The 20,131-nt window shown below is 40.7% G+C and overlaps 1 pseudogene; it reads left to right on the plus strand.

Moving 5' to 3' along the window:
• The first annotated feature begins 11 nt into the window (after positions 1-11).
• Positions 12-8,489, plus strand: LOC102265038 (small ribosomal subunit protein eS4, X isoform-like; annotated as a pseudogene).
• Positions 8,490-20,131: the final 11,642 nt, after the last annotated feature.

Genomic DNA, 20,131 nt, shown 5'->3' on the forward strand with positions numbered 1-20,131 from the left:
ATACAGCAGCCATGGCTCGGGTCCCAAGAAGCAAAGCAGCTCCAAAACATTGGATGCTGGATAAACTGACCGGTGTGTTTGCCCTCGTCCATCTAGTCTCCCTAATCATTTTCCTAAGGAATAGACAGTTTGATTTGCATGCAGCGTTTCATTAAGATTGGCAAAGTCCGTGACAGATATAACCTACCCTGCTGGTTTTATGGATGTCATCAGCATTGATAAGACTGAGAGAACTTTCGTTTGATCAAGAGAGTTTAAACACCAAGGGTCGCTTTGCTGTTCATCGTTTTACACCTGAGGAGGCCAAGTATAAATTGTGCAAAGTAAGAAAGATATTTGTGGGAACAAAAGGAATCCCTCATCTGGTAACCCATGATGCTCGTACCATCCGTTACCCTGATCCCTCATCAAGGTGAAAATACCATTCAGATTGACTTGGAGACTGGCAAGATTACTGATTTCATCAAATTTGACACTGGTAACCTGTGCATGGTGACTGGAGGTGCTAACCTGGGAAGAATTGGTGTGATTACAAACCGGAGAGGCATCCAGGTTCTTTTGATGTAGTTCATGTGAAAGATTTAAGCAACAGATCAAACATTTTCATTTTTGGCAAAGGCAACAAAATGGATCTCTCTTCCCGTGGAAAGGGTATTAGCCTTAATTGCTGAGGAGAGAGATAAGAGATTGGCAGCCAAACAGAGCAGTGGATAAAATGATCTCTATGTGATGTGATTGGAAAAGTCTTTGTAATTAAAGATAATACCAAGTGAAAAAAAAAAAAAAGAAGGATAGGCCCAAGAATGGCCATCAAGATCCCTTTTAATGGTAATAGATATCATTAACAGTTTGACTGTAATTGGTCTAATTGTAGAGGACAAAATACCAGGGAGAGTTTAAAAAATCATGCAATGATTCTGCATAGCTTTTTGGGAAAATAATTGGACAGTTTGCTTAATTAGTCTCATATTTCCTTGTTCTCTGATGTCCTTGGACCCTTTGAGTTTCTGAGAAATATCAGTAACAGGAACTAATTGGTAGGGACTTAGAATCCCATTAAAGAATATAGATGTGTCAGAGCTAAAAAATATATATGTATTAGTGAATTTTTAGGATGTATATCAAAATTAATATTTAGAAAGTTTGGTAGTGCTAGTGCTTAGTCACTCAGTTGTGTCCGACTCTTTGCAATCCCATGGACTGTATCCTGCCAGGGTCCTCTGTCTGTAGGATTTCCCAGGCAAGAATACTAGAGTGAGTGGTCACTGCTATTCTTTGAGAAAGGCAAATTTAGTTGAGACATTCATGGGAAATGAAGAAGTTAAGCCGAGAGCAAAAGAGATTAATGCAAAAGAATATAAGTAAAGAAGAAAGAGACAAAGAATACATTTCAAGTTCAAAGATAAGGCCTTTGACCCAACTATGTATGTGCATCCAAACATATAAAAACATACTTGATGTCACCTTCTTCATCCATCAAGGGTTGGTAAGGAAGCTGATGGCTTCCAGAAACTGTCTGCTTCTGGAGGCCTTTTAGTGAGCCTTGAGTCAGATGTACAGCGGTCTAGATTGGAAGATTCAGATGAAAAGCCTCAGTATGTTTACTAGCAAAGTTGATTGTGATATGTGTCTTGGAACTTAAAATCAGTATTTGTGTTTAAGAACACCTGAAATGGCTCTGTTGTATGTAGTTTGAAGGCTGACTTTCATTGTAGTCTGAGTGTATTTGGCTTCCTAAATCTATAACATGTGGTGGTGAATTGAGCCAAGTACCTTCCAGAATCGCAGCTCACATCTGTTGGACCTATGACTACATATCAACCTATCATATCTGACAAGGCCAGAATGTTCCAAATGGAATCTGTTGGAGGGAGAGTCAAGTCTCACAGGGCTTTACGTAACAGTTTTATACAGTGAAGATTGATGTGGATTTTGACAGATCCCACTAAAATGGAAAACTGGGGTAGTTTTGGTTATAAAACAATGTAACTCATTTTATGTTTCAGAAATGATGTGTCATTGACATACTTCTTTAAATATTTTAACAGTAAAGTGACATTTTAAAAAATCATTCAGTTTTCCCTGGGTAAAATTTATTCACAGGGTAAAATTTCATCACCTGTTGAGTCTCTCAGGTAAATTTTTTCCCACCCATAATTTTGTAATGTCTGAACCAATTTGACCCTGACACCCCCACTGGGTTGTTTTTCTTCTTTTTTTTTTTATGGTTCATTAACGGTAAAGGCCTGGAGATATAGTTTGGAGAGACATGAAAGGATGTGAGAACATTTTGATATAGTATATATTTTTTTCTAGTGGAGTAAATTGTTATATTTGAGTAAGTCCATTTTATTTATCAGTCAGATTGAACAACTGTCTTTTAATGGATTGAACAACTGTCTTTTAATGGCAGCAACACCAGTAAGGGTCATTAGTTTTGTACAATAGTAGTCAGGTGTGTTTTTAGGATGGGCTTCAGTCTGAGTTACTGAAATTTTCTTTAGATGTTAGATTGTTTAGAATAAGTGGATATTAATTTATTTTTTAATGTTTTTATGGGGGTGTCAAAAGAAATCAGAAAAGCCCTTTCAAGAAAGTAATATGTCAAAATCATGAACAACGTTAACTTTGACCTGTCTTAATTGTGACATAATCATGTGGTGCTAGTGAAGGTGAAGAACCTGCCTGACTAATGCAGGAGACTTAAGAGATGTGAGTTCGATCCCTGGGTTGGGAAGATCCCCTGGAGGAGGAAATGGCAACCCACTCCAGTATTTTTGCCTGGACAATCCCATGGACAGAGGAGCCTGGAGGGCTACAGTCCATAGGGTTGCAAAGAGTCAGACATGACTGAAGCGACTTAGCATGCACGCACACATGCATGTCAGAGCTATCTAGGGGACAACAAGCTATTGCTAGCAGACTATTTGGGCTTCCCAGGTGGTTCAGTGGTCAAGACTCTGTTTGCCAATGCAGGTGATGCGGGAGACGCAGGTTTGATCCCTGGGTCAGGAAGATCCCCTGGAGGAGGAAAGGCAACCCAATACAGTATTCTTGCCAGGAAAATTCCGTGGACAGAGGAGCCTGGCAGGCTACAGTTCATGGGGACACAGAGTCAGACACGCTGAGCACACACACACAAACACACACAACAGAGTATTTAGAGTCTTTTATTATTATTCATATAGCACTAAGTATACATTGATTATTCTGAACATGTAGTCATCCCCAAATAATATTATCTTAGGATTGTCATCAGGGTCAAACATCAGCCAATAAGAACTGGGCATGCTCTAAAGCAGCTCTTAGATGTCGTGAGATTCACTTATATAGGGAAGGGAGATAGGGTTATCTACTGCTGTGTGGGAAGCAGACAATACAAGAATTTTATAGGTGATAATCAAATGGCCTCATGTGTTTGTTATTGTTTGCTGCCTCTAGCAGATAAACAAGGTCGATAATCCTTAGATGAAAGGTGGAGAAAAACGTAAGCTATGGGCTTATGATAAGCTCTGAGTTTTGAATAAGTACCTTTAAAGTATAACCTTGTCCTGAATTCACAGTGTGGAAGAAGGGATTGGCATAGGTCAAAATGTTCAAAGTAGGGGATTAGTCTAGTTTTTGCTTAAGAAAGGAAAAGGCTCATTTGGCATCTGGATTCAGAAAGTGAGCATTGATGTAATGGTTCGTGTCACTTGTGTCATTGACAGAGCTAATTAAAATATGAAGAGCATGAAACAAGCCTTATTATTTTTGTATTGCTCCTTTCATAAGGTGAAGGGATAAATCTTTTTGGTTACCTAAGGACTATCTGGAAAGCTCAAAGATGGTTTTGATGTGAAAGAATCTTAAAAGCTTTTTTAAAATAAAATTTGCATTTGGGGTTTAAATTAGGCAAGAGGAAAAAAACAAGGAATGAATGAAGCACCATATGCTTCAGGTGGTGTGATAGGAATAATGGTAAATAAAGCATTTGCAGGATGGTCTGGAGTGGAGAAGGTCTGCAGTGGAAATGAGTTATGCAAATATCACAGTGGTCCAGTCATGAGGTGATGAGGGCCCAAATGAGAATCTGTCATTGAGACTGGAAGGAATGTGTAGCAGCACATGAAGTAAGAACTGGCAGAACTTCTGATTGCCTGCGAGGGAAGCACAGGAGCAGGCAAAGGTCATGCCTCGCTTTTGATCCTGGGTCTCTGGGAGACAGAAGGGAACCTGGGACAGACATGGGTTTGTAGTATGGTGATGTGCATGCATGCTTAGTTGCCCAGTCGTGTCCAACTCCTTTCAACTCATGGACTGTAGGCCACCACACTTCTCTGTCCATGGAATTTTCCAGGCAAGAATACTGGAGTGGGTTGCCATTACCTGCTTCAGGGGCTCTTCCCCACACAGGGATCAAAGTCGCATCTCCTATACTGGCAGGTGGATTCTTTACCACTAAGTCACGAGGGAAGCCCTTGTAGTATGATGGAGCTGAGGTTGAAAAATCAAGGGATATTTTTTATTAATTTTGTTCCTATATAAGATGATGGATGTCCACTAAACATATTGTGATAATCACTTCATGATATATGTAAATCAACTCATTATTATGCTGTATTCTTTAAACTTATACAGTGCTATCAATTATATCTCAATAAAATTGGAAAAAGAAACCTTAGAATTTCCTAAGTGGAAAAAAATTAATTTAAATAAATAAAATGGTTTATTTTCAAATTAAAAAAAAAACAGGAAGGGAAAAGGCAAGTGTAACCTTGTAAATTAGGAAGAGATAGAAGGAAAGATATGTGCCTTTTCATTCATTCATTCATTCCATCACTTTATGCTGCAATAGATCTGAAACCATCTGTAAAATTACATAGATTATAAGTAGATGAGGGAATTGATAGATGAGAGAAATAAACACAGGAACTATTAAACCCAGATGTGATATTGACACATAAGTTTACATACTGTAGACACTACACTGCATGTTACTAGGGCGATAGTGTTAATTTGGGTCTAGACTTCCAAATAATCTGTGCAGGGACAGAAGCACTGCCAATAGAGGATTCTCAGTACCCATGAAAGTAAATTTCCTCTTTAGTAGGAGCACAGCTTTTCACAGTATTGATCCGTGAATGTTTTCCTGCTGTCATAGAAAGAGGACACAGTGATGTAACAGATGAGGTAGTCTCCTGCCTGATGCCTACAGGGATTTGTAATGGAGAAAAGGCATTACTATATGAATGGTGCTGGCTTTTCCCTCTGCCCTTCTCTTTAAGGAGTATTTTCTTTGTTCAATTCCTTCTCCTCATCTATCATGTAAGGACAGTTCTGCCTTTGCAGACTTTCCCCCTAGGATTCTGTGAATGACTAATTGAGAGGAAAGGGGAAGGATGAGAAGCCAAGGCACATGGGTGAACTAAGGTTGGGGGAGGGACCCTGTAAGGAGTTTTCAGAGGAGAGGTCAGGCTGCAGAATATTCCTAGATGGTTGGATGGCATTGATTCAATGGCCATAAGTTTGAGCAAGCTCCAGGAGATAGTGAAGGACAGGGAAGCCTGGTGTTGCTGCAGCTTGGAGGAGCCATGAAAAATGAAATAGGCACAAGGAGAACAAAATGATTTTGAGAAACATTGCTGTTGACTGTGTGTCTCTTTCATAATGTTTGAGAAATGTTAATCAGGGATTATTTTACTTTGAAATCTTGGTTGTTGGAGTTTCTTCCGTGGATGCTGGTACCACTCTGAGATGGCAGGATGTGAGTCCTTGTTTCATTATGGAGATATAGGGTGGCACTGGTAGTGTGGTGGGGGGTGCGGATGGTAGACCTGAAATGCTGCACTTCATCCCTGTCCTAGACTGACATCACTGTGCATCTGAGGTCTGTTTCTCTCTGACGGTTAGATCAAGAGCACAGGTGGCCGGCCTCGAAATATTGGAACAGTGGCCAAACTTAAAGATTCGGTGCACTAAAAGTTGCAAACTAAGGGATAATGTACTGATGTGTGTTCATTAAATAGAGGTTGCCTCACCAGAAACAAAACAAGAAGGCTCAAGGAAAGGCAACTTGTTGGTTTCCAAGTCAGTACAGAGGAATGCCTACTTTCTTAAGACAACTCCAAGAAGAAGCATAATCCAGACCTATGCTCTGCATGGCTGGAATTGTCCCAGAGGCACCTTTGATTATAGGACATTTCTTTGTCAGGGTTACAGAATATTCCTAGATGGTTGGATGGCATCACCGACTCAATGGCCATGAGTTTGAGCAAGCTCCAGGAGACAGTGAAGGACAGGGAAGCCAGGTGTTACTGCAGTCCACGGGGTCACAAAGAGTCGGACACAACTGAGCAACTGAACGACAACAGACATCCATGAAATTATCACCACAATCAAGATAGTGAACTTATCATTGAGATTTTTAAGAAATATTCTGTGAATTTTGTATTGCCTTTGGTCAATTTAAGAAACACATGTTAAGAGTTTTCATTTTTTTGAAGTTACTTTTTGGCTGCCAAGCTGTGTTTCTCTGACTAGGACTCCACTAAGATTCTGGGCTTCAGTAGGATTATATTTAATACAGAATTTAGAGGCTGTTTCTTTACCATTCTTCAGTTGAAAAAAGAACTTCAGAATGTAATTTTATGGCTGATGGGTGACATGGGAGAGAGAAGGAGGCTTAACGGTACAGCTGTGGTTGCTGGACCGTCTGTTTGGGCCAAGAGCAAGGTTTCTCATCTCCAGTAGAATGAGGATTCTGTGCCTGTTGGCAAGCTCCATTCTTGTAGCTGAGCTTTGGAAAAGTCCTGGACCATAGAGAGTTGAAAGTTGTAATATTTAGCAAAACCTTGGAGTATCAGTATTCTGGGTTGCTAATTGATACCAGATCCAAATGCGTTGGCAATCAGTAGAGCCCAGGGGAAAATTATGATTTTCTTATTGAAATTAAGGAGCCTAACCAGGACAGTTGTCTGGGCAGAACCATGGCAGAACCAAAATCATCCCCAGGAAATACATTCACTTGTGTGTGGGCTAACTTGCTTCAGCCGTGCCTGACTCTCTGTGATCCTACGGGCTGTAGCCCGCCAGGCTCCTCTGTCCATGGGATTCTCCAGGCAAGAATACTGGAGTGGGTTGCTATGCCCTCCTCCAGGGGATCTTCCTGACCAAGGGCTCGAACCCATGTCTCTCGAGTCTCCTGCATTGGCAGGCGAGTTCTTTACCACTAGTGCCCCCTGGGAGGCCTGAAATATGTTTGGGGTTATTCTAATTTATTAAGTGACAAAGATTCTAGGACTAAAGTTCTTGTGGTATGGAACAGATCATCTAATCATAAGATTAGAAAATTTTAAAAGAAGATAGTATTCACATCCTGCCAAAGTCATAGAAAAATTTAAATAAAATTCTCATAGAACTTCTGATTCTAAGCTGTGTACCTTTCTGGTTTGCTCTCCAGTACAAATTAATTGTACATTGAATTCCCAGTGACCACATCAGGATACTTTGAATTGTGAGTAACAGAAACCCTGACTCAACTGGCCTGAATAATAATGGAGTTATTTCTCATTAACAAACCCACAGTTTGAGCAGTTCCAGAGTTGGTTAGTTTAGTGACTAAAAGACATCATCAAGAATCTAGCATTTTTTGTAGCTTTTCCACCATTCCTCATTAGGGTATCTGACTCATCTTCAGTCGAGTTCTCTAGATGCTCCAAGCATTCCATTCCTATTCAACAACATCCAGTGGCAATAAACTCATTCCTTATCTTTGTTTACTTTTTTAAGATCAAGTATAATGTGTCCCCAAAGCCCCTCAACTGTCTCCCCTTCACATCTCACTGGTTCAAATGGTGAGTAATTCACCCAAATGAATTACTGGCAAGCTGAATGGGATCCCTGGATACACATAGATCAATCAAGATCCAACACTAATTTGCTGGGAGAGAGATGGTTACTAAAACAAAATCAAGGATCTCCTGCATTGCAGACAAATTCTTTACCATCTGAGCCACCAGGGAAGTCCTCTAAAACAAAATCAAGGTTTTGCTAAAAGGAAGAAGGGGAAGAACACATCTGTCATTCAGAATTATGGAAAGAATCTGATTAGAATTGAAAACATATGCCAGAGTTAACTATTTTTTATTAGGATTCTTTCTTAAGCCATTATTTCTGACAAAAATTTATTAGTAAGACTAATAGTCTATAAAGACCCCTCCTGGTACATTGCTGTAAAACCATAACCTTTGCATTGAGAATATGTTTTAATTCTTAATAGCAGGCATTTAATAATTAAAATTCAAGTTAAAAAGACAGAATATCTCTTTTGTGCAGTGCTACAAATGGTTATCTAATCAATTAGAAGATGAACCTTATCAACCCTGACCCTCAGGATCTATTGAGGTGTGAGTTTTGGCTGGAGTATGATTACCTGGAGGCTCTATACTGAACTCATTCAACCTAGCCCTTTCAGACTCATGACCATAGAACCATGGGTTAAGAACAGTCAAAAGCAACTACAATCAACTGTCTTTATTCCTGTCTTTATAAGGAAACAGAGAACAGGATCAAAGTCAATAGCAATCGTATCAAACACCTGCATCAGACCTCACCTGGTCTGGTTCAAAGCCCCTGTGGGAACTGGTACTGACGTGTGCTCAGATAAACTTCCTGCAGGTGCCCCCCGCCAGGGCGCCCCTTTCTCTATATATTGTACCTCTGTTGTCTCCAACCCCATAGCTTCCCTTCTGATGCTGAGGTGTGGGTCACACCCTATTTGGTACTCAAACATGCAGTCCTGAAAGTGCAGAAAGCAGTAACACTCCATGGGGCAAACCTTTGACCGGTAGAAAAGGAAACTGATTGGTAAATTCTTCCTCCTTTATCCCTGCCCCACATGCAGCTTTTATCATGGCTTTTTAAGGGACAGTCCCAACAGTATCAAGGCGTCAATTGAATTTAATGGCATAAAACTATGAAGTATCCTTCTGTTGGCTTACTTTCCTTCCTGCCTCACTCTCCCTGTATCTCATGCCTGCTACCTGAACGTGCATCCCTAATAAGGTAATGACATCAAAAACCGCTTCAGGCCCTGCTTTCTGGAAAGCTCAGCTTAAGTCAGAAGAGCAGTTAAACCTAAAATCTACCTGCTCCTTGTGTAAAACATGGGGTTAAGGAGCCCAGGCTCATAATTAATAATGGAGAAAACAGACACAGAGTTTAGAAGAGACATTTAATAAATATATTGAACACATTCAGTAAATAAAAATTGTAGAGATTTCCCTAGTGGTCCAGTAGCTAGGACTCTTGAGTTCCCAGTGCAGGGATCCTGGGTTCTATCCCTGGTTGGGGAACTAGGTCCCACATGCTGCAACTAAGATCCAGTGCAGCCAAATAAATAAACAAAAATACAATTAAATAAAAATTATGTAGTTTGGGAAGATGGGAAAAATTCATTATTTAAAATATGGTAGGCTAAAGTCTGGGTTCTTCTAGGAAGGAGATGTAGATTTAGGAAGATGGGGTGTGTCATTTTGATCTTTTTAGCTCTTGCACCTCCTTTATGCTGACTATAGCATATTTGCTCAATTGACACTTGTTGAATGAAATGAAAGAAAGTGACAGTGATATATTTTTTTAACTTTCACTTTTTCTTTTAAAAAGTTAATTAATTTATTTTAATTGGAGGCTAATTACTTTACAATAATTGTAGTGGTTTTTGCCATACGTTGACATGAATCAGCCATGGATGTACACGTGTTCCCCATCCTGAACCCCCCTCCCACCTTCCTCCCCATCCCATTCCTCAGGGTCATCCCAGTGTACCAGCCCTGAGCACCCTGTCTCATGCAACAGTGATATTTTTAAGTGGTGTGGAGGAGGTCTGGTTAGTGGGCAAGTTGAAGGCAAGAAGTCAAGAGGAACAAGGTGTGACTCTAAAATCTGCCTGCCTGGCACTATGAGCAAATCCCATAATGTCTCTTAATCTCTAAAGCCTCTTAGTACTTTTCTTACCTAAAGGATAGGTGTGGGGCTTCTCTGGTGGCTCAGTGGTAAAGAATCCACCTACCAAAGGACGTGGGAGATGCAGGTTTGATCCCTGGGTCAGGAAGATCCCCTGGAGAAGGAAATGACCACCCACTCCAGATTTCTTGTCTGGGAAATCCCATGGACAGAGGAGCCTGGCGGGCTACAGTCCATGGGGAAAAGAGTCAGACATGACTGAGCAGCTAAACAACAATGACAGTGATGAAGGCTGCCTGAGCCTAGCCAGACCCAGCAGCGTGAGATTGTGAATGGAAAAGCCAAGGGCTGGAGAGACCCAGAGAGGGCGGATGGTGCTAGGAGGCCTACCAAGCCAGACCTGGGGGTCCACCCGTTCACAGGGAGAAATGAATCTAGAAGGAGGTCAGTTCAGTTCAGTCACTCAGTCGTGTCCAACTCTTTGCGACCCCACGGACCCAAATTTTAAAATTTAAAATTAATTAAAAAAAAAGAAAAAGTGAAGGTTAAAAAAATATCACTGTCACTTTCTATCATTTCATTCAACAAATGTCAGGCTTCCCTGTCCATCACCAACCCCCGGAACCTGCTCAAATTCACGTCCATTGAGTCAGTGATGGCATCCAACCATCTCATCCTCTGTCGCCCCCTTCTCCTCCTGCCTTCAATCTTTCCCAGCATCAGGATCTTTTCCGATGAGTCAGCTCTTTGCATCAGGTGGCCAAAGTATTGGAGTTTCAGCTTCAACATCAGTCCTTCCAATGAACACGCAGGACTGATCTCCTTTAGGATGGACTGGTTGGATATCCTTGAAGTCCAAGGGACTCTCAAGAGTCTTCTCCAACACCACAGTTCAAAAGCATCAATTCTTCGGCGCTCAGCCTTCTTCACAGTCCAACTCCCACATCCATACATGATCATAGGAAAAACCATAGCCTTGACCAGATGGACCTTTGTTGGCAAAGTAATGTTTCTGCTTTTGAATATGCTATCTAGGTTGGTCATAACTTCCCTTCCAAGGAGTAAGCGTCTTTTAATTTCATGGCTGCAGTCACCATCTGCAGTGATTTTGGAGCCCCCCCCCCCAAAAGTCAGATACTGTTTCCCCATCTATTTCCCATGAAGTGATGGGACCAGATACCATGATCTTAGTTTTCTGAATGTTGAGCTTTAAGCCAACTTTTTCACTCTCCTCTTTCACTTTCATTAAGAGGCTTTTTAGTTCCTCTTCACTTTCTGCTGTAAGGGTGGGGTCATCTGCATATCTGAGGTTATTGATATTTCTCTCGGCAATCTTGATTCCAGCTTGTGCTTCTTCCAGCCCAGCGTTTCTCATGATGTACTCTGCATAGAAGTACTCTATGTACTCTGCATTAAATAAGCAGGGTGACAATATACAGCCTTGAGGTACTCCTTTTCCTATTTGGAACCAGTCTGTTGTTCCATGTCCAGTTCTAACTGTTGCTTCCTGACCTGCATATATGTTTCTCAAGAGGCAGGTCAGGTGATCTGGTATTCCCATCTCTTTCAGAATTTTCCACAGTTTATTGTGATCCACACAATCAAAGGCTTTGGCATAGTCAATAAAGCAGAAATAGATGTTTTTCTGGAACTCTATTGCTTTTTCCATGATCCAGCGGATGTTGGCAATTTGATCTCTGGTTCCTTTGCCTTTTCTAAAACCAGCTTGAATATCTAGAAGTTCACGGTTCACGTATTGCTAAAGCCTGGCTTGGAGAATTTTGAGCATAACTTTGCTAGCATGTGAGATGAGTGCAATTGTGCAGTAGTTTGAGCATTCTTTGGCATTTCCTTTCTTTGGGATTGGAATGAAAACTGACCTTTTCCAGTTCTTTGGCCACTGCTGTTTTCCAAATTTGCTGGCATATTGAGTGCAGCACTTTCACAGCATCATCTTTCAGGATTTGAAATAGCTCAACTGGAATTCCATCACCTCCACTAGCTTTGTTTGTACTGATGCCTTCTAAGGCCCACTTGACTTCACATTCCAGGATGTCTGGCTCTAGGTGAGTGATCACACCATCGTGATTATCTGGGTCATGAAGATCTTTTTTGTACAGTTCTTCTGTGTATTCTTGTCACCTCTTCTTAATATCTTGTGCTTCTGTTAGGTCCATACCATTTCTGTCCTTTATCGAGCCCGTCTTTGCATGAAATGTTCCCTTGGTATCTCTAATTTTCTTGAAGAGATCTCTAGTCTTTCCCATTCTGTTGTTTTCCTCTATTTCTTTGCATTGATTGCTGAGGAAGGTTTTCTTATCTCTCCTTGCTATTCTTTGGAACTCTGCATTCAAATGGGAATATCTTTCCTTTTCTCCTTTGCTTTTCACTTCTCTTCTTTTCAAAAAAGGTACAGACTAGGAAAATTGTGCTCAGAAGGAGGCAAAAGAAAAAAAAAACAAAAAACAAAACCGAGCTCTAGACACAGTTAACAAGTTATGCAACCTTAAGAAAAGGATTTCACCCTTTGGAGTCCTGTCCATTGAACAAAGTGTAACTCTAAGTTTCTATTTGTCTTTCATCTTGCATGGTAATTGGAGAAAGAAATGGCAACCCACTCCAGTACTCTTGCCTGGAAAATCCCATGGACGGAGGAGCCTGATAGGCTACAGTCCATGGGGTCACAAAGAGTCGGACACAACTGAGCGACTTCACTTTCACTTTGCATGGTAATGGGGCGGGGGTGATACAGCTTATGATACTGTTGTTGTGCCAGGGAAATTCTGTATAAGAATAAAGAAGCAGCTGTCCATAGACAATCTTGATTTACTCTGCTAGAGGGGACTCAGATGCCTTACGTGCTCCTGACAGCCCCTCCAGAAAAAGCAAGAGGCAGATGGTGGTGATGGAGAGGAAGTGAGAGACTTACCCAGAACACTGAATGGGCCTGCTTGGGACTGTCGTCTCCACATCCTTCCTGCACGAGCTCACGGGGTGTGGCTTTGGTGTGGCTTCCAGGGCTCCACCAGTGTTCTAAAGTCCTGTCTGCTCTCCTTTTCCTGTCCCCCCAACCCACATGCCCTTGCAACAGAGTGAAAAATGAATCGCCCATCACCTAACTCCTCAATTGGACTGTCTTGAGCTACTGCAACAGATCTCTGCTAAGGGCCTCAATAGGAGGGTGACCAGCTACCCCCTTCATGATGAGGTACCTGGAGAAAAGGCTCGGAAGTGGATGGAGACACCATACCTATGGGTATCTGAGCTCTTCTTGCCATATGGCAAGGGGTACCTCAGGCCCAGGCCCTTCATCCACATACCTCTGAACCAAAGTTTTTAAATTTTGAATATTCATTTCTCCACACTCTGTGTATCTGAGTATTTTGAAGCCTGTTGCATCCCAAGTTTTTAGCTTTTCTTTTTTTATTTTAAGCAAAAAAGGATGAAAGCCTTAAGATAGTCTAAGGAGGAAGATTCTCTTGTTGGCGTTGTATCAGATTCTTTTCTCTGGGGGAGGCCTGCTGTTGAGGCAGGGTGGGGTGGGTTCAAAAAGGTTGTAACATGTTCTGGCTTGGGGCCCAACATTGTTGAAAAATGCTTAGAGGAGACTCAGAGCACTTAAAGATTTTTGGCTTTAAAATTGTCTTTGTTTAGATTTTTAAATTTGTTTAAATATTTTCTCAGAGACAATAAAAGAACTTGAATAGAAATTTTTTCCATGAAACAAATTCTTTCCTAACCTAAGCTGACAGACTTTTTACAACAATAGTAACAACCATTATCATCTATTTTTTGATGTTACTAAGGCTTTAGGTCCTGTTCTAAGTGTTGCACATCCTTTATCTCATTTAATTTTTTCAACGGTCTTCAAACTTAGTACTGTTATCCCCATCTCAAAAATGAGAAACCAGAGACTCAGATGGCTTGACTCTACTATTTATATGTTAGAGTATATTAGTAAGCGTTAGAGTTTAGATTTGGCTACAAACCTAGATTTACTTGACTTCAAAGCCTGGTCTCTATCAGTGGTGTGCTGGCACATGTCCAACAGCCAGCTCTGTGGGAGGGGAGGGGAGGTCTGCTTTACAGTGTTTGCCAGTTTCCTGGAGTGTAAATACCCCCAACCATGGCTGATTTCAAGCTACCAACTTGACCTCACTGAAAACGGAGTTGGGAAGAAATATGTAAAATTGACTCTCGCTGGTATCAGGTGCCACTGATATAGCACAGCTTACTGTGTCTGTTATATTGTTATCGAACACATTTTGGAGGCTGGAGCACACTTGTGTCACCTGCGATTTAGTGACAAGATCCCCAGTCTCTTTACTCTTCATATATCCCTATGTTTATTCTTGAAGCATGCCTTCTTTGGACACTGAAACTGAGTACTTACCCTGGCCAGACCCTTCCCTAAAGACTTTTCTCATCTAATTTTCCCTGTAGCCGTTTTGAGGAGACTGCTGTTGTTTTTCTCTTATTTCATAAAATGAAGAAACAGATGCTCAGAGTGCTCAGGGAATTTGGTGAAGGTCACACAGCTCACAGCTAAGGCTAGATGTGAATCTATGAGTCTTGATGAACTTTTCAGTAGGAACAGGAAAATAAAAAAGAGGTTGGAGAGTAGTGTTAGCCAAGCAAGCTTGGACATAGATGACGTTTTATCTATATGATACAAAAAAAAAAAAAAATGCACACTATCATTCACTAGTATCAGGGTAATAGCAAACGTCAGAATGATTGGCTGTATTTTCATTTTTATAATTTTTATCATCTGGATAATCTGCGAAATTAATTTTATCATCTATATAATTTAGGAAAAGCAATCGTGGTACAATAAACTTATGGAAGACCCTGATGCTTGGAAAGACTGAAGGCAAAAAGAGGAGAGGGCAGCAGAGGATGAGATGTTTAGATAGCATTACTGACTCAATGAATTTAACCAAACTCCAGGAGATAGTGAAGGACATGGAAGGCTGGCATGCTGCAGCCTTCCATGGGTCACAAAGAGTCAGACATGATTTAGCGACTGAATGACAATAAAAACGTATGGAGGAATTGAAGGGTCTAGATTGAGTCCACCTTCTTCCACATCAGCTACATGATCTTGAATGTGTCCTTTGACTCTTCCTAGCTTTTGACTGATCCCATGGACAGAGGAGCTTGGTGGGCTGCAGTCCATGGGATCTCGAAGAGTCGGACACGACTGAGTGACTTCACTTTCACTTTTCACTTTCATGCATTGGAGAAGGAAATGGCAACCCACTCCAGTGTTCTTGCCTGGAGAATCCCAGGGACGGGGGAGCCTGGTGGGCTGCTGTCTATGGGGTCGCACAGAGTCGGAAATGACTGAAGCGACTTAGCAGCAGCAGCAGCAGCAGATTTTGACTGTCTCATTTCTAAAACAAAAAAGCATCATTGGAGACAATGTAAATGAATGGCATTTATGATCCAACTGTTTACATAATATTAAGTTTGGGGGTTGAATATACAAAACTTGAAAGAAGGAACTTCCTTTTATTCACAGCCTTTGAGCTTTCAGGAACAAATGTTAAAAGTTGACAATTGGCTCAATTTTATAATTTGGAGTTTAGTGATAAAAAGATGATACATAATTTCTTTAATCTTCAAGGGCTTTAAAAATATGTCCAAGATAAGTGTATTTTTCATGGAATTAAAAAGTTGTGAACTTACAGATGAATATCCAAAATCAGTCTCCGCTAGGAGAACTAGGTCTCTTTGGGCGGGCTTCCCAGGTGGCTCAGTAGTAAAGAGTTCACCTGCTGATGCAGGAGATGCAGGTTTGACCCCTGGGTCAGGAAGATCCCCTGAAGGAGGACATGGCAACCTACTCCAGTGTTCTTGCCTGGAGAATCCCGTGGACAGAGGAGCCTGGTGGGCTACAGTCCATGGGGTCGCAAAGAGTTGGACATGACTGAGTATGCACACGTATTTTATTCTGTTTCTTACACTAGTTGGTTCTTGCTAATTTTAAGGATAGTTTAGAAAACCAGCTGAATACAAATGGACTACTGTTATTCCTGGTCCCTTCTTAGAACTGTCACCATTTGCATGGAAATGGTAAGGGTATCTAGCCAAAGCCTCGTGAGAGTTGTCTTATACACTGATACATGCATATCACAAGCAGTCTTAGGTTAAGGCTTGATGCTTAAGAAATCAAATCCTTTACATTCTCCTTTGACCAGAAGGAATGCTGAGAAAGAAAAGTATGGCTCTGTTTCCCCATGTATGCGATAAAGTCTGAGACTTGCAAAAGAGCTTAAGTAGTACAACTTGTGTAAGAAGAATGCTTTGGGTGCAGTTAGTATAAACAAAGGGTCCTTGGCACGAAAGAGAGCTAAGCAGCTGCAAGAGATTTGCTTCGAAAACCAAAAGATTAAATGCTCTTAGAAGAGAGGGAGAGGAAATACCCACTAAGGTCTCTGATATTTCCATTTTCTTTCCTCCTTCTGAATAGCCTTCTAAGATTAAATATTTCTGTCTATGGTTACAAAAGAAAACCCCCAAACCAAAACAAAAAACCTCTTCTACTTAAGAATAATCATATTGTCAGAATTTTCCCCTAATTTTCCTAAATTTAAACAAGCATGGGGGTTTAAGGTTAAGTCACAAGATATAAATCATTTACATTCCTTTGCCTGTTATCTGTTCTCTGTGAAATCATTCATAAAAGGACACTGATAGTGCTTTAACCCCCACGAGAATATTATGAGTTAATAGGAATGATTGATGCAGAAAGGAATTGCCTATGAGTGAAATAATTAAAAGTATGTACCAAAATCAGCTTGTTTAATATGGAAAACCTGGGGGAACAATAATACAATGTAATAAATTTCTTTATAGTCTTGCTATTCCCTATGATAGAGCACTACCCACATAGCCACATGTTTCTTAAGACACAAACATGAAATTAACTGGAAACTTGTTTTATATTTCCACATAATTCAACTGGTTCAGTTCAGTTCAGTTGCTCAGTCGTGTCTGACAGCACGCCAGGCCTCCCTGTCCATCACCAACTCCCGGAGTTCACCCAAACTCCTATCCATTGAGTCGGTGATGCCATCCAACCATCTCATCCTCTGTTATCCCCTTCTCCTCCTGCCCTCAATCTTTCCCAGCATCAGGGTCTTTTCAAATGAGTCAGCTCTTCGAATCAGATGACCAAAGTATTGGAGTTTCAGCTTCAGCATCAGTCCTTCCAATGAACATTCAGAACTGATTTCCTTTAGGATAGACTGGTTTGATCTCCTTGCAGTCCAAGGGACTCTCAAGAGTCTTCTCCAACACCACAGTTCAGAAGCATCAATTCTTCTGCGCTCAGCTTTCTTTATAGTCCAACTCCCACATCCATACATGACCACTGGAAAAACCATAGCCTTGACTAGACAGACCTTTGTTGACAAAGTAACATCTCTGCTTTTTAATATGCTGTCTAGGTTGGTCATAACTTTCCTTCCAAGGAGTAAGCGTCTTTTAATTTCAGGGCTGCAATCACCATCTGCAGTGATTTTGGAGCCCCCCAAAATAAAGTCTGACACTGTTTCTACTGTTTCCCCATCTGTTTCCCATGAAGTGATGGGACTGGATGCCATGATCTTAGTTTTCTGAATGTTGAGCTTTAAGCCAACTTTTTCACTCTCCTCTTTCACTTTCATCAAGAGGCTCTTTTGTTCTTCTTCACTTTCTGCCATAAGGGTGGGGTCATCTGCATATCTGAGGTTATTGATACTTTTCCTGGCAATCTTGATTCCAGCTTATGCTTCTTCCAGCCCAGCGTTTCTCATGATGTACTCTGTGTATAAGTTAAATAAGCAGGGTGACAATATACAGCCTTGAGGTACTCCTATTCCTGTTTGGAACCAGTCTGTTGTTCCATGTCCAGTTCTAACTGTTGCTTCTTAACCTGCATACAGGTTTCTCAAGAGGCAGGTCAGGTGGTTTGGTATTCCCATCTCTTTCAGAATTTTCCATAGTTTATTGTGATCCACACAATCAAAGGCTTTGGCATAGTCAATAAAGCAGAAATAGATGTTTTTCTGAAACTCTCTTGCTTTTTCCATGATCCAGCGGATGTTGGCAATTTGATCTCTGGTTCCTCTACCTTTTCTAAAACCAGCTTGAACATCTGGAAGTTCACAGTTCACATACTGTTGAAGCCTGGCTTGGAGAATTTTGAGCATTACTTTGCTAGCGTGTGAGATGAGTGCAATCGTGCAGTAGTCTGAGCATTCTTTGGCATTACCTTTCTTTGGGATTGGAACGAAAACTGACCTTTTCCAGTCCTATGGCCACTGTTGCGTTTTCCAAATTTGCTGGCATATTGAGTGCAGCACTTTCACAGCATCATCTTTTAGGTATCTTTCTGAAATAGTTCTTATTACTGCAACAAAGTTCTCCGTTCAGAACTGAGAAATGTGCAATCAGGAAGTTTGTATAACTTTAAAATTTTACTCAAATATACTAGAAATACTGATTGCTATTATCTTTAAGGATATAGAATCATCCAAATGTGATGTTTTGTACTTAAAATCAGAAAAAATTCTATTTCATTAGAAAATACATATTTTGCTATAAGTTTTACTTTCATTTTAGGTTTAAAGGATTCATTAGCAAGAGAAACCACTCATTAAACACAAATAAACAATTTCAATTTTTTATGGAAGATTATTTGACTTAATTTCAATATACAGTCAGTAAAAGAAAAGAAATGGAAACAATAGAGAGAAGTTATAGCATATACATCACCAAATTGGGCTGACCTACATCCATACTTGAACAGCACTGGCAAGTCCTGAGTGACAGTTGTCTGGAGCCCCAACTGGGAAAGGATCCAGGGTGGTGTGTCCACCCCAGAGGTGAGACTTCAGATTGCAGTTTGGGGGATTCCTGATTATAATCCCAGACTGCAAATATGTCATCATCAGTTTGCACACAAAAATGCATCTCTGGTTTTACTTTAACTTTCACAATGCTGTTTGTTTTGCCTTGTGAGTTATAGGACTTCTTAGACCCAAGGGGGCTGACCCCAGGTCCTCAGGGGCTTAAGAGAGTCCAAGACCCATTCCCTTTTTTCCTCTTTCTTTTTGGCCATACTGGGCCTTTGGTCCTTAACTGGATTTTCTCTAGTTGTCCTGAGCAGGGGCTACTCTCTAGTTGCGTGAGGGCTTCTCATCGCGGTGGCTTCTTTTATTGCGGAGCATGGGCTCTAGGGTGCCAGGGCTTCAGTAGTTGTGGCACATGGGCTCAGGAGTTGTGACTCCCAGGCTCTAGAGCACAGGCTCAGTGGTCGTGCTGTATCGGCTTAGTTGCTCTGTAGCATGTGGGGTCTTTCCAGATCAGGGATTGAATCCATGTCTCCTGCATTGGCAGGCAGATTCTTGTCCACTGAGCCACAGGGAAGCCCTCCCTTTCTTATCTAGAGTGCCATCTGACTTGCTGTGTTTACAGGCAGGCACAGAATCCGGACAGTGTCCAGGCAGGTCAGAAGCAGGACAGAGACCTGCTCCCCTGCTTCTGAAGCCTGAACAAGACTTCCTCCATTTCTCTTACAATATGACACAAGACAATTGAATAGCACAATGTGAAAAACTATCCAGGATTACTATTACGTGATTAAAAGCAAGTTTTCAAACAGTATGTATAAAATACCACCATTTTTGTACTGCTATAAATACTGTATATGTTAGCTTATACATGGAAGAATATACACTAGAGTGTTAACAGTAGCTATGACTAGAAAGTAAAATTATTAAACTTTTGTATTCAATATAACATATTTCTCTAACATTTAAAATTTTATAACAATCATGTATCACATTTGAAATCAGATAAAGACTGTTAAAAATCTGTATGTACAGAAGGTAAATAAGCATATGAAAAGATGCTCAACATCATTAAAATTAGAAAAATACAAATTAAAGCCACAATGAGCCACCACTGCATATCTATTACAATGCCTAAATTAAAAAATTGTGGCAACATCAAATGCTGGAAAGGATGGGAAGAACCATGTTATTTATACATTGCTGATGGGAATGCAAAATGGTACTGCCATACTGGAAAACAGTTTGACATTTTGGTATAAAGTTTAACATATACTTAGCATATGACTCAGAAATTGCACTCATAGGACAAAAGACAGAAAAACTTATTTTCACACAAACACCTA

This window comes from Bos mutus, chromosome 10, assembly GCF_027580195.1.
Source record: "Bos mutus isolate GX-2022 chromosome 10, NWIPB_WYAK_1.1, whole genome shotgun sequence".
Classification (NCBI taxonomy): Eukaryota; Metazoa; Chordata; class Mammalia; order Artiodactyla; family Bovidae; genus Bos; species Bos mutus.